This window comes from Desmodus rotundus, chromosome 11, assembly GCF_022682495.2.
Source record: "Desmodus rotundus isolate HL8 chromosome 11, HLdesRot8A.1, whole genome shotgun sequence".
In the NCBI taxonomy this organism is placed as follows: domain Eukaryota; kingdom Metazoa; phylum Chordata; class Mammalia; order Chiroptera; family Phyllostomidae; genus Desmodus; species Desmodus rotundus.
Window position 1 is genome coordinate 87,400,013 of NC_071397.1, and position 13,839 is coordinate 87,413,851.

At 41.8% G+C, this 13,839-nt stretch overlaps 1 protein-coding gene across 4 annotated transcripts in view; it reads left to right on the forward strand.

Annotated features, from left to right (window-relative positions):
- STX11 (syntaxin 11) overlaps positions 1–13,839 on the forward strand; it is a 51,517-nt gene that overhangs the window by 20,956 nt on the left and 16,722 nt on the right. The window contains exon 1 of one of the 4 annotated variants that reach the window (XM_045188869.2): positions 1,272–1,525. The exons of 2 other annotated variants lie outside the window; for them this stretch is intronic. The gene's annotated coding sequence lies outside the window, so the exon portion shown is untranslated. Of the gene's footprint in view, positions 1–1,271; positions 1,526–3,009; positions 3,126–13,839 lie in introns of those variants that run through there. One more of the 4 variants, XM_045188871.2, reaches the window with a different exon arrangement.

The following is a 13,839-nucleotide window of genomic DNA, read 5'->3' on the forward strand; positions in this document are numbered from 1 at the left end:
CCACACTTTATTCCGCTTTCCTTAGTTTTTACCTAATGTCCTTCTGTTCCAGGACCCCACCCTAGATAACCACATAACGTGTAATTGCGTCTCCTTGGCTCCTCTAGGCTATGGTGACTTTTCAGATTTGCCTTGTTTTGGATGATGTTGACAGCTTTGAGGAAGTTTTGGTGTTTTGTAGAATGTCCCATCACTGGAATTTGTCTGCTGTTTCTCTAGTGGTAAGACTAGGGTTGTGGGTTTTGGGGAGGAAGACCACAGAGGAAAAGTGACATTTTCATCACGACATATCAAAAGTACAGCTATTAATATGAACGTGACTGTTAATGTTGACTTTGATCACCTGGCTTGAGGTAGTGGTTTTCAGGTACCTCCAGTGTAGAGTTACTCCTTTTCTCCATTCCATGCTTTTGGGGGAAAAGTCACAGTGAGCAAACCATATAGGAATTCTTCTGCAGGGGTGATTTATCCCTTCTCCACCATTTCTTTATTTATATCACTGTGGACTCCTGGATGTCTTTGTTTACTTTGGGTTGTAATCCCGCACTACTTTATTTTGTAGCTCAAACTGTTTCAGCTTGTGGCCACTGGGAGCTCCTGCATTTCCTTGACATCAGTGCAGGCTTGTTTCTTCTTTGAGCACTTCTTACAACTTTTCAACCTTCTTTTTCAAGGTTCTCACCACATAATGTACCCCACATAGAATGCCTCACGTAATATACACCTATCTGTTGATCCTTGCCCATTGGAATGCCAGGTCCTTGAGGGCCTGTCTCGCGGTATTTTGGACTACAGTTGTAGCCTCAGTGCTGGAGTGGACGCTCAATGGGTAGCAGACGAATGAATGAACCCGGCTGGTGTCAGGCCCGCTGCGGAGAGGTGCGGTCGGGTGGATTCTGGGAAGACCCAGACGGAGCTCAGTTGGGTTCTGGGAAGACCCAGATGGAGCTCAGCCTCGCCGCAGTGCGCAGGTTTCCGGCCAGCTCAGAAGTCGCGGCAGGTGCAGGGCGGCAGCTACCTCACGCGGCCACACCCACGCTGCGACCCTGCAGCAAGTGTCCGTGCTGCGGGAAATCCACCGACTGGGCCCACGTTGCCGCGGGGATTCCCAGGGAAAGTCCTGTCCTCATTGGGGGGAAAGAAAAAGGGGGCTGGGGAGGTGGGCCACGTGACTGGGGGCAGCACCTGGAGCGACGGGGCGGGCAGGGGAGGGGACTGGGCAGGAGTGGGTCCGCCCCACTCCCCCGCTGTCGGGAGCGCACCTACTCCAGGCGGGGCGGGGACACGCACCGGGACCCAGCGCTGTCGTCCCTGGGCGGGGCCTGGTCCCCAGCCGTGGGCGCTTCCGATGCCGCTGGGCTGGCCCGCAGCGCAGCGCCCAGATGCCTGGACGAAGGCAGTGCGGGAGGAGCCGCCAGAGGCGTGCGGAGCCTCGCCACAGGTTCCTGGACTCTGACTGCGCCCGGCGAGGGACAGGCGCCCGCGCACAGCGGGGCATCTGGGTTCTCAGGCTCCGCCCTTCCCGGTTCGTTTTCTCTTTTTCTCTCCTTAACTGCTCAAAAAGCAAGGATGTGCGCTTCGGGATGGGGGCTCCCCGGGGGATGCGGGACTGGCTGGTTCAGGGACTCGAGGGATGCCCCGGGGAGGGGGATTTCGGGCGTGGCCCCCGAGCTCACGCCGACTCTTCACCTCTGGGTACATTGGGTTTCTTATACAGAACGGAGGGATTGTCTCTCCCATTGGGCAAGGGACTGCGCTTTTAGGGCTTCCAGAAATTATTTCAGATACCTGTTGATAGGCTTCCCTTGAGTATTCGCTTAAGACTAATTCTACTTTAAGTCAAAAGGTTAGAGTTTTGTTTTTCGTTTTTGGAATTAGTGGGGGGCTTTACTTCGTTTGAATCACCTCTTCACTTCCTATTAGGTCACATTTTCTCAAAAATACCACCAGAATGGTTACTTCTTGACTTCCCAGTATGAGCAAGGAGCCAGGAAATACGGAGAAATTGCTACAGCTTGGAAACAGCCCCTTGTAAGTCCACATGAGACTTTTTTTAGAAGCCTGAAAACAAGAAGTAGTGGCAGCACCTCTGTGATCCCCACAGTCCGAGGGGGAATTGTAAGCCCACTGTCACCAGCTGAGATCAGTACTACTTCCTGTGGTTCTCATGCACTTGTTTAAGCCGTTTCTCAGCAAAGGGAGGAGTTGTTATTTCCACATGGGTATCCAAAAATGAGTCACAGGCTGCTCTTTTAATTGCGAGACTTTGTTAATGAACTTTTGAAAAGTGGGGTTTGCCCTCGCTGTATTTAAAATAAGACTTAGCTGTGAAATGGGTACACTCCTGCACTGGGGCGGTGGTGTAGGAAGTAACAGTTCAAGTTTTCAGTTTCCTAAAGCGCCTGCCAGTTGGTACAGCATACCAGCTAGGGTCACTAGGCTGATGTTAGATAACCATTTAAATCACATGCTTTGCCACAGAGGCCCAAGAGAAAATTAATTTCTTAATCCAGTAACTGATTTGTTATTACTTTCACTGGCATGGTATGGTAGAAACGTCATTTTACATAGTGATTGTGTACCACTCTCTGAATCAAAATATTTCGGGTCGTTTGTGGTTAGTAAATTAATGCTAAAACCACACGAAAATTTTTGAAGAAGATGGATACCAGTTGGAACTGAGAAATTGAAGTGTTTAAACTGATAGGCCTTGTTGCAGCTGGGTAGTAGCTCTTAGGAAGGAACTTATGTTATCTCAGAAGACAGGAGAGAAGACAGGAGAGAACAGCATCTCTGCTGGAGCTGAGCTGAGCCCAGGCAGCCCAGCACAGAGTTATCGGTCACCCTGTCTTCACTGAGCTCTGCTCGGTCATGAATAAGACAGGGTCCTGCCCACAAGGGCCCTAAAGGCCAGTGTGGAAGGTCGGAAATCCACTGGGAAGTCCCACAGAAGGAGGTGAGCGCTATGACAAGTCAGCACCAGAGCAGGGCCTCTGTTCCCATGTGACTGATGGTTTTGCAAGTCTGGGACTTTGAATGAACTGCATTGCCATTGCTGGGAAAATAAAGAAAGCTTTGAGCTGAATCATCTACCTGTCTTTGTAAGCAGCCTGCTGTGCTGACTGGTAAGTGTTTATTCAGTAAATGATGTAAAATATATTAATTAGAAGGGCATGATGTTTAAAGTTTGAATTAACTATATTTTGTATTATTTCATAACCATATAAAATAAGCCCAGCCTGTTATGACCCCTAGACAATCACAGAAACTCTTGGTTACCCTCCTTCTACAAAATAATGACGAATTAATGGCTTGTAACTTTATAACACCATATTGAAGCAACTTTCTGATCATTGTTTTTATAGTTCACATCAATCTTTTCCAACACATTATAGCTGTATGAGTCAAAATTAGTAAATCCACTGTGTCATAGCTTACTATTGAGATTGAAATCAGCTGAAGTACTTTTGGATTTGATGCCAAAATATATTCAATTTCTCTAATTCTGTAAAGTAGCCAACCAGTAAGGATAACAGTGCTAAATTTGAGACAATTTTGCCTGAATTTCCATAGTTCATTTCTCCATCAAGATACTCAAAGGCACTTTTTCCTTGAGAAAGAAAGGATTGAGTGTGATCATCATCACACTCTGTGAACTTGGCACAGTGAACGTGGAACTGTGAACTTTACTCCTGGTGTTAGGAAGTATTTCTTGATTAAATAGTGAACCTTAATGTAAGAGGAAGGGATGCTGTCAGGAAGATGGAAGGATGGGTGACTCAGCAGTAGGATCAGGGTTGGACAGTCAGGGAACTCCAGCCTGTTTAATGTGGGTACAGGGTGAAGGCTGGGGAAAGGGCTGGAGAGAGAGGCTGGGCCATATCACAAAGGCCTGTGCACTGGGTAGGAACTGTGAGTTTATCTTATAAAGGACTTTAAGCAAGTGAATGATATTAGGGAGACACAGAGGAGATGACTGTAATGTCTGAGAAGAGAAATGAAGGTTTGAGTCAGGCAGTGATAGCGAAGAATAGAAAAGAGGGAAGGAGCTGGCAGATGTTTAATAGGTGAAACCTGGCCCTCTTTAGAAGTGGGTGGCAGTGGTGAGGGAGAGGGAGGAGTTTAAGATGACTCCCACATTCCTAGCTGATGACTAAGATAGGGACATAAGTTGAAGAATAGGAAGATGAACAGAAAGATAATGAAGACCTCATACAGTGCTTGACACATTATCAGCATTCATTAAAAACTTTTGAATGAATGAATAATAATAGCTGAAATTTAGCGAGTGCTTATTAGTGCCAGGCACTATTCTAGGTTCTTTATGTGAATTCGGTCTTTTACTACTCACTGCAACCTTGTGAAGTAGATATTATAACTGACTGCTTTTGACAGGTGTAGAAAGTGCAATGTTGGTAGTAAATAAAGCCAGAAATCGATCCCAAGCATTTTGCTCCAGAACTTGCATTCAGAACCATTCTGCTGTGATATGCCGTCTCCATGAATCGGTGAGTGAATGGATGAAGTCTTGGGCACTGTGGCAAATGCAAACTGGAGCCATTGCTCTGATCCCAGCAGTTCTCCTTCATGCAGGAAAAGCCCAAAACACTATTAGATGCCCCCCCCCCCCCACCCACCATGGCTGTGTTGTGCTGCAGAGTCACCCTGTCCAAACCTACACCTCAAAATATACCTGGTTGATCTAGATAGAGACTAGAATAATTGGGAATTTTCAGCATTGTAATGGAGACTGACAGTGACTGAAGGTTCCCAGAGCTTCAACAATTGTGTCCCTAGACCTGCCTTGGTTACCTCACTTCCCAAACATTGAAGTTGAATGATTGGGGTTTCTCAGATGCAGGCAAAGTTTGGTTGCTAAGACCTGTAATATCCCTCCTGAGGGGAAGCAGAAAGGCTGGCCTGGGGGCATTCATCTCCCGTGTGTGGTCCAGTGGTGGAAGACTCGCTAACAAATGCAGGCAGGTTCACAACAACTCCCTTCCCCTCCGGGTTTGTGATCTGCCTTCTAGGGCCTATTTTGTTCTGATTTTACCCTAAAGCGGGTGCTTACCTGCCCATTCCTGCCTTTAACTTCCAGAATCCTATTAAGTGAACCTGGCCTGCTGTGTCCTCTGTCTTTTTGATTTTGGCCGAGCAAAATTGGTTCAAGGTCCCTGGGCTCAGGCCCTGCTTTCTGTTTGCAGATGCAGGAAGATTCCTTTGGTCCCGATGAAGGTATTTTTGACCGACAACCCGACCTGCCTTTTCCCCTCTAAACCGGCCCCAACTCTTCACTGTTCTCATTGTTGCATGGTTCAACCTACCTTAACTCTGATTTTTGTTCAGCAAGCCGGGTCTAGTTATCTTTTTCCCAGAGGCCTCTCCTTTGGCCACTTAAGGATTATGAACACTGAGTTAATGTTGTACCTAAACCGAATCAGCAACCTCATTGTAAGTTTGAAGTTCTTACATATTTTCTCTACACATGAAGAAAATGTTTCATTCAGCATTTCTTCAGATTTATTAGGAAATCAAGATACGTATTTATAGTTTCCAATTATTTGAGACCGACAGCCTTCTGGGATGATGTAGCCCACACGTTGATCTGTTGGTTTGAATTCCTATGTTTCTGACTGTAATTCATTCACTGTTCAGATAACAAGAAAGGGAAAGGTTTTGGTTACTATTTCATGTGGATTTGTCTTGCGTCTTCAGTTGGATTGTGTTTTCCCTGAGGGGCAGAGAGCAAAGTTGGGAGTCTCGTAGGTCTCTAAGGTCCTCATAGTTTTAAACAATTTGTGACTTTTACTGAAAAAGAAACCATCTGTTAGAGTAAGTCATTTGTTGGTCACTCCTTCTGGGTCTATGGACATCAGGAGTTATTTGCGTATTTCATTCAAGTTCTTGGCACGGCTTAACAATTTGGTCATTTTAATGTGAAACAGAGTTTTAGAGTCAGTAATTTTCAACTATCCCTCTTGATCTAATGAGATGTTTTCAGGTAAATTTGTGTGCTATTACATTTTTCTTGTCGGTGGATACAGTAGCAGAGTAATCCAGAAAATACTCAATTGCCTAGAAAAGCAGTCTTCATTTTATCCCCAACTGTTTTACTTGTTTCTCTGTTCAAAATGCCATTCCATTACTCATTGCATAACTTACTGGGTAATAATGTGAATTCTGACTTTCTAGAGTAGTGGAAATTGCTCTGCTGCTGTCTTCAGATGGAAACAGTGAATGAGTGTTGTTCTGTTTCAGTTTCAGGATTGTAGCAATGCACACCTCAGTTCCCGGTTTTCTTTCTAATTTTCTATTATGTGCGTGGGTGTCTTCATTAGTGACCCAAATCTGTTGACTTAAGTTAGAACTTGATCTGTAAGCCAAATTGTATAATATCAGCAGACGTCCCATTTCCTCCTCCCCTCTTCCCTGATCACTGCACAGAAAACAAACAATAGCGAGGTTAGCTGACAATATGATACAGCTCTTTACAAAGAACTCTTATGTATATTTTCTATTTTTAAATTTTTAATATTTTTTCAATTACAGTCTATATTCACTGTTATTTTGTAGTAGTTTCAGGTGTATAGCACCACGGTTAGGAAATCACTTACTTTACAAAATGTTCTAGGACCTGGTATTTCCAGTAGCCACCTGGTGCCATATGTACTTCCTGCAGTATTATTGACTACATTCTCTATGCCGTACTTCACATCCCCATGACTTTTGTCACTACCGATCTGTACTTCGCAGTCCCTTTACCTTTTTCACTCAGCCCCCTGTGCCTCCTCCCCTCTGGGAATTACCAGTCTGTTCTCTATGAGTCTGTTTCTGTTTTGTTTGTTTGTTTATATTGATCTTTAGATTCCACATATAAGTGAAATCACATGGTATTTGTCTTCCTCTGACTGACTGATTTCACTTAGCATAATACCTCCTGGTCTATCCATGCTGTCACAAATGGTGAGATCTTGTTCTTTTTTATGACCAAGTAATATTCCATTGTATATATGTTCCACAGCTTTATTACCCACTCACGTGATGGGCACTTGGTTGCTTCTATAGTTTGGCTATTGGAAATAATGCTGCAATGAACGTAACGGTGCATATATTCTTTCCAATGATTGTTTTGGTTTTTGTTTTCAGATATATACCCAGAAGTGGAATCACTGAGTCATAAGAAGTTCCATTTTTAACTTTTTGAGGATCTTCCATACTGTTTTGCACAGCAGCTCCACCAGTCTACATTTCTACCAATAGTGCAAAGGGTTCCCTTTTCTTCACATTATTGCCAATAGTTGTTGGTTGATTTATTGATGATAGCCATTCTGTCAGGTGTGAGGTAATATCTCATTGTGATTTTAATTTGCATTTTTCTAATGATTAGTGATGTTGAGCATCTTTTTCATATACTGTTTGGAAAAATATCTATCTATTCAGGCCCTCTGCCCATTTTTTAATTGGATTGTTTGTTTGTTTTTGGTGATGAGTTGCATGAGTTCTTCATACATTTTGGATATTAACCCCTTATCAGGCATATCATTGACAACTATGTTCTTCCCAGTCAGTGGTGTGTCTTTTCATTTTGTTGATGGTTTCCTTTGCTGTGAAAAAACGTTTTAGCTTGATGTAGTCCCATTTGTTTATTTTTTTTTCTTTTGGTTCCCTTGCCTGAGGAGATATATCAGAAAAAATATTACTAAGAGAAGTGTTCGAGATTTTACTGCCTATGTTTTCTTCTAAGAGTTCTATGGTTTTGAATCTTACATTTAAGTCTTTATTCCATTTTCAGTTTATTTTTTAATTATATTTTATTGATTATGCTATTACAGTTGTGCCACTTTTCTCCCCTTTGCTCCCCTCCACTCACCACCCCTCACTCCCTCAGGCAATCCCCACACCATTGTTCATGTCCCTGGGTCATGTGTATAGGTTCTTTGGCTGGCCCATTGCTTATACTGTACGGCTATTCTGTAACTTCCTATTCATACTTCGTAATCCCCTCACCTCTTCACCCATTCCCCTTCATCCCCCTCCCATCTGGCAATAATCAAAATGTTCTCTGTATCTATGATTCTGTCTGTGTTCTTCTAGTGTGCTTAGTTTTTTTAGATTCAATTGCTGATAGATATGTATTTATTGCCATTTTATAGTTCATAGTTTTGATCTTCATCTTTTTCTTAAATAAGTCTCTTTCATATAATGCATTTGAAATGGAATATATTATATTTTCTATAATAATTGTTCAATGATGATGAACTCCTTTAGGGTTTGTTTTTGGGTTTTTTTTTTTTTTTCCTCTGGGAAGCTCTTTATCTGCCCTTCAATTCTCAATGATATCTTTGCTGGGTAGAGCAATCTTCGCTGTAGGACACTGATTTTCATGACTTTGAATATTTCTTGCCAGTCCCTTCTAGCCTGCAAAGTTTCCTTTGAAAAATCAATTGACAGCCTTATGGGAATTCCCCTGTATGTAACTAACTGCTTTTCTTTTGCTGCTCTCAATATTCTCTCTTTATCTTTATCCTTTGACATTTTAATTATGATGTTTGTTGGAGTGGGCTTCTTTGTATCCATCTTCTTTGGGACTCCCTATGTTTCCTGGATTTGCATGTCTATTTTCTTCACCAAATTAGGGAAGTTTTCTTTCATTATTTTTTCAAATAGAGTTCCAATTTCTTGCTCTTTCTCTTCTCTTTCCAGTACCTCCATGATGTGAATGTTGGAACATTTGAAGTCCTCCCAGAGGCTGCTTAAACTATCCTCATCTTTTTGGAGGGGGATTCTTTTTTTCTTCTTGTTGTCCTGATTGGTTGTTTTTTTCTTCCTTGTGTTCTAATTCATTAATTTGATTCTCGGCTTCATCTACTCTACTGTTGTTTCCCTGTAAATTGTTCCTTATTTCAATTAGTGTATCCTTCGTTTTTGACTGGATCCTTTTTATGCTGTTGAGGGCCTCACAAAGTTCCTTGAGCATCCTTATAACCAGTGTTTTGAATTCTGCATCTGATAGATTGCTTATCTCTATGTTGTTTGGTCCTTTTTCTGGAGTTGGATTTTTTCTTTCATTTGGGCCATGTTTCCTTTTCTCCTCATTTTGGCAGCCTCCCTGTGTTTGTTTCTATGTATTAGGTAAAGCTGCTCTGATTCCATGTCTTGGTGGTGTGTCCTAATGTAGTAGGTGTCCTGTAGGGTCCAGTGGCACAGCCTCCCCTTTCACCCAAGCTTGGGAACTTGAGGTTTGCACTTTGTGTGGGCTGAGTACACCCTCTTATAGGTGAGCCTTATTGCTGTTGCCAGGTCAGTGGGAGGGATTTACTCAGGCCTGTCAGCTGCAAGGACTGACTGTGAACACTGACCACCTACCTCTGCCCTCTGTGAAGTATCAGCTGTGTGGGGGCAGGGTGGTGGTGCTTTGACATGGTCTGTAGCTGTCCACTGGGTCTGCATGCCATGGAGTTTCCCTGGGTGGTACAGGCCAAGGTCAGCCCCAACCTGTGTTTTGCCCAGAGTCACCCTGCTTGAGCTATAATGTAATCCAGGTGGGTTGCAACTTGTTTTGGGCTTGGAGATTCCCAGGCAAAGCCAAGCTGTGCACCTAGGCTGGCTGCTGCTAGTGCCGGGCCTGGGGCCACTTAGCAAGAGGTATGGGTGGCTGGGGGCTCACTGTGGCTGGCTGTTGCTTGTTTGAGAGCATTTGGAAAGTTGTGAAGCATGAGCTAAGACCTGCCATTCATATGGAAAAGCAGCTTGGGTGGGCTTGTAAGTTGGATGAGATAGCCTCTGGGGATCTCCATGGCATGGCAAACAGTGTTAGCCAGGTTGACGGAGTCTCAGATATGGCACCAGCCTGCTGGCTCTGTAGCTCTGTGGGGAGAGGTTTAGAAAAGGGACAATGGCTTCTGCCCACCTTTCTGTCTGGGAGAAAGCTGTCTCCAGCTATCACCTTGATGCCAGACACTCCAGTTTCTCTCTGTATACCACTGGCGTCTTTCAGGCTGATACACTGGTGATAGAGCTCAGAGGAAGTGAGTCTGAGTAAGTCTGTGTGTAGGTTGTTTAAGAGGAACTGCTTGGGACTCTAGAAGTTTCTTCCACTGACTCAATGCCTGCTGGTTTTTTACAGCCAGAATTTATAGTGAAATATCCTTCTGGCACTGGTATCCTGGGCTGGGGGACCTGGTGTGGGGCTAGGACTCATCACTACCAAGATACCCTCCTGGCTTTTTACCCACCACAAGTGGTTGTGGGACCAACACATTCTATGTCTCTGCTCACCCTGCCAGTCTGGATGGATGTGGTTTCTTTAATTCCATAGTTTTGAGACTTGCATTCAACTAGATTTATGATGGTTCTGAGTGATGGTTGCTTTATATTTGAGTTGTAATTTTGATGTGGTTGTGCAAGGAAGCAAGCCATGTTTATCTATGCTGCCATCTTGACCAGAGGTCCTAGAATTTATTCTTCTATATGGTATAGTAGGTAGTCTAGTTTCTTTTTTTGCATGTGTCTTTCCAAATTTCCCAACACCAAATATTGAATAGACTGTTTTTTTACCCCATTGTATGTTCTTGCCTCCTTTGTCAAATATTATTTGACTATACAAGCATAGGTTTATTTTTAGGCTATCTATTCTGTTCCATTCTCTGTGTATCTGTTTTTATGCCTGTATCAGGCTATTTTGGTTACTGTGGCCTTCTAGTATAATTTGATATTAGGTAGTATCATTCCTCCAACTTTGTTCTTCTGTCTCAAGATTGCTGTGGGTGTTTGGGGTCTTTTTAGATTCTGTATAAAATTTTTAATTATTGTTCTAGTTCTGTGAAACACACCATTGGTATTTTGATTTTGATAGTGAGTGCATTGCTTTGGATAGTATGGACATTTTAACAATGTTAATTCTTCTTATCTGTGATCATGAGTTATGCTTCCATTTATTTGTATCTTCCCCAATTTTTTCTTCAGTGTCTTATAATTTTCTGAGTACAGGTCTTTTACCTCTTTGGTTAAATTTATTCCTAGGTATTTTTAAATTGAATTTATTGGGGTGATATTGGTTAATAAAATTATATAGATTTCAGCATTAAAATTCTATATATATCATCTGTATGTTGGTATTGTGTGTTCACCACTCCAAATCACCTAAGTGTTTTTTAATGTAATTGTAAATGGAATTGTTTTCTTAATTTCCCTTTCTGATAGTTTACCTTTAGTGTATAAAAATTCAATCAATATCTGGATATTTATTTTGTATTCTGCTTCTTTACTAAATTTATCAATTTTGGTAGGTTGTTTTGGTGGAATCTTTCAGGATCTGTATATACAGTATGTCATCTGCAAATAATGATATTTTTTACTTCTTTTTCAATTTGGTCAGCTTTTACTTCTTTTTGTCTGATTGCTGTGGCTAGGATTTCCAGTACTATTTTGAATAAGGGTGGTAAAAGTGGATATTCCTGTCTTATTCCTGATGTTAAGGGAAATGCTTTTAGTTTTTCACCATTGAGTGTGATGTTAGCTGTGGGTTTGTCATATATGGCCTTTATTATGTTGAGATATGTTCCCTCTATCCCACTTTGCTGAGAGGTTTTATGATAAATGGGTGCTGGATTTTGTCAAATACTTTTTCTTATCTATTGATATGATTATATGGTTTTAATCCTTTATTTTGTTTATGTGGTATATCACATTAATTGATTTGCAGATACTGTACCAACCTTGCATCCCAGGAATAAGTCCCACTTGATCATGGTGTATAGTCTGTGTAATGTATTGCTGAATTCAGTTTGCTAATATTTTGTCAAGGATTTTTACATCTATGTTTATCAGGGGTATTGTCCTATAATTTTTTTGTTTGTAGCATCTTTATCTGGTTTTGAAATTAGGATAATTCTGGCCTTGTGAAATGAACTTGGGAGTCTTTTCTCCTCTTGAATTTTTTGGAATAGTTTGAGAAGTTTAGGTGTTAGTTTTTCTTCTAATGTTTGGTAAAATTTACCTGTGAAGCTTCTAGTCTAGCACTTTTGTTTGTTGGGAGTTTTTGATTACTGCTTCAATTTTATTCATTGTAATCAATCTGCTCAGAATTTTTGTTTCTTCTTGACTCAGTTTTGGTGATTGTGTGTTTCTAGGATTCATCCATTTCTTCCAGATTGTCCAATTTGTTGGCGTATAGTTGTTCCTAATATTTTCTTATAATCCTTTGTATTTCTGTGGTGTCAGGTTGTTACTTTTTTTCTTTTATTTTGGTCCTCTTTCTTTTTTTCATTATGAGTCTGTTCAAAGTTTTATCAATTTTGTTTATCTTTTCAAAGAACCAGCTCTTTGTTTCATTGATCTTTTGTACTGTTTTTTAGACTGTTTTATTTATTTCTGGTTTGATCTATACTATTTCCTTTCCTCTACTCAGTTTGGGCTTTGTTTATTCTTTTTGTAGTTCCTTTATGTGTCAGGTTAGATTGAGATTTTTCTTGTTTCTTGAGGTAATGCTATGAATTTCCCTCTTAGGATTGGTTTTGCTGTGGCCCATAGATTTTTGGGTTGTTATGTTCGTTTTTTGTTTGTTTGTTTGTTTTTTTGAGGTTAGTGGGATAGAATTGGAAGGCTGACCCCTTTGGGATCTCATCATATTTTCTCTATTAATTCCCACAAAACCCTTGTAAAACAAAATAATAAGTATTGTTGTTGTTGTCTGCATTCGAATTCTATAGATAAAGAGAAAAACACTTGGAGGGATTGAGTGACCACCTAACATTACTCAAGAAGTAATACGCAGGGCCCACGACACTGTGCAGTCAGTAGTTGACTGAAGGAGGCAGATTCGGTACCTCAAGGTCAATGATATTCCCTGGAACTAGACTCTGAGGTTTATCGGTTGGTCCTCTGGGAACAACACTTGGCATGGAGAGAGGTTAGCAGGTTTACACAGGGGGGAAATTGAACTACAGTACAGGTACAACAGTAGCCTCCACAGAAGAGAACTTTGGAGCTGGGATGGCCTTTCAGAATTGTTCTGCTACCTCTAAACAAGGGTCATTGTACCCCTTACATCATCATCTAGGATGTGGCTGCACCCAGGATGAAGGCATAATCTTGGGCTAAGAGCTTTCTTCAGTCAAGGGCAGTTCCTGGAGCTGTGAGCCCTTGGTGGATAATATTTCTGGCAACTGGGGGAACAAGGGTCTTGGTCCTGAAGGGGATCTGAGACTCACGTCATCCACAAAATTTGTGTGGAAGAGGGCATTCTCCTCTGCATGGACTTGTTTGTGAATTTCTAACCTAGACCATCACTCTGCTGAATGGAACCAGAAAGTTGGCATTTTGTTTAAGGTCCTTAAGGCTTTAGAAGAGCTGACCAGACAACAAGAAGACAGTAATCTTAATCCTAGGAAGATCAGGAACAGGGAAGAAGAGAAAGGAGGGGTAGACCAGGACAAGTGGAGAAGTGATAAGTAATAGACAAGACTAACAAAAACACTCTGCTGTCCATTTAACTGAAGTGTAGTGCATACCGGTCTTCGCTATAATTCTAGGCTTTAACATTGTAAATGGTAAGTAGTTTTGAGATATTAGGCTATGTTTTTTTTCTCTCTTCTTTCCTTCCTCCTCTCTCTTCTTTTTAAGCCTTTGAAAGGCTCCAAATCAGTCCATTGAATCTCACTAAAGCCTATAGATTACAAGCAACAGAATTACCTGGGGTATTTAAAAATACCACCCTCCCCAAACAACAACAACAAAAAAACAGAAAGGGAAGTCCAGGCCCATATTCAGAATCTACTGAAACAGAATCCTTAGGAGTAGAGCCCAAGAACTGACATTTTTACAAATTTTCCTTAGATG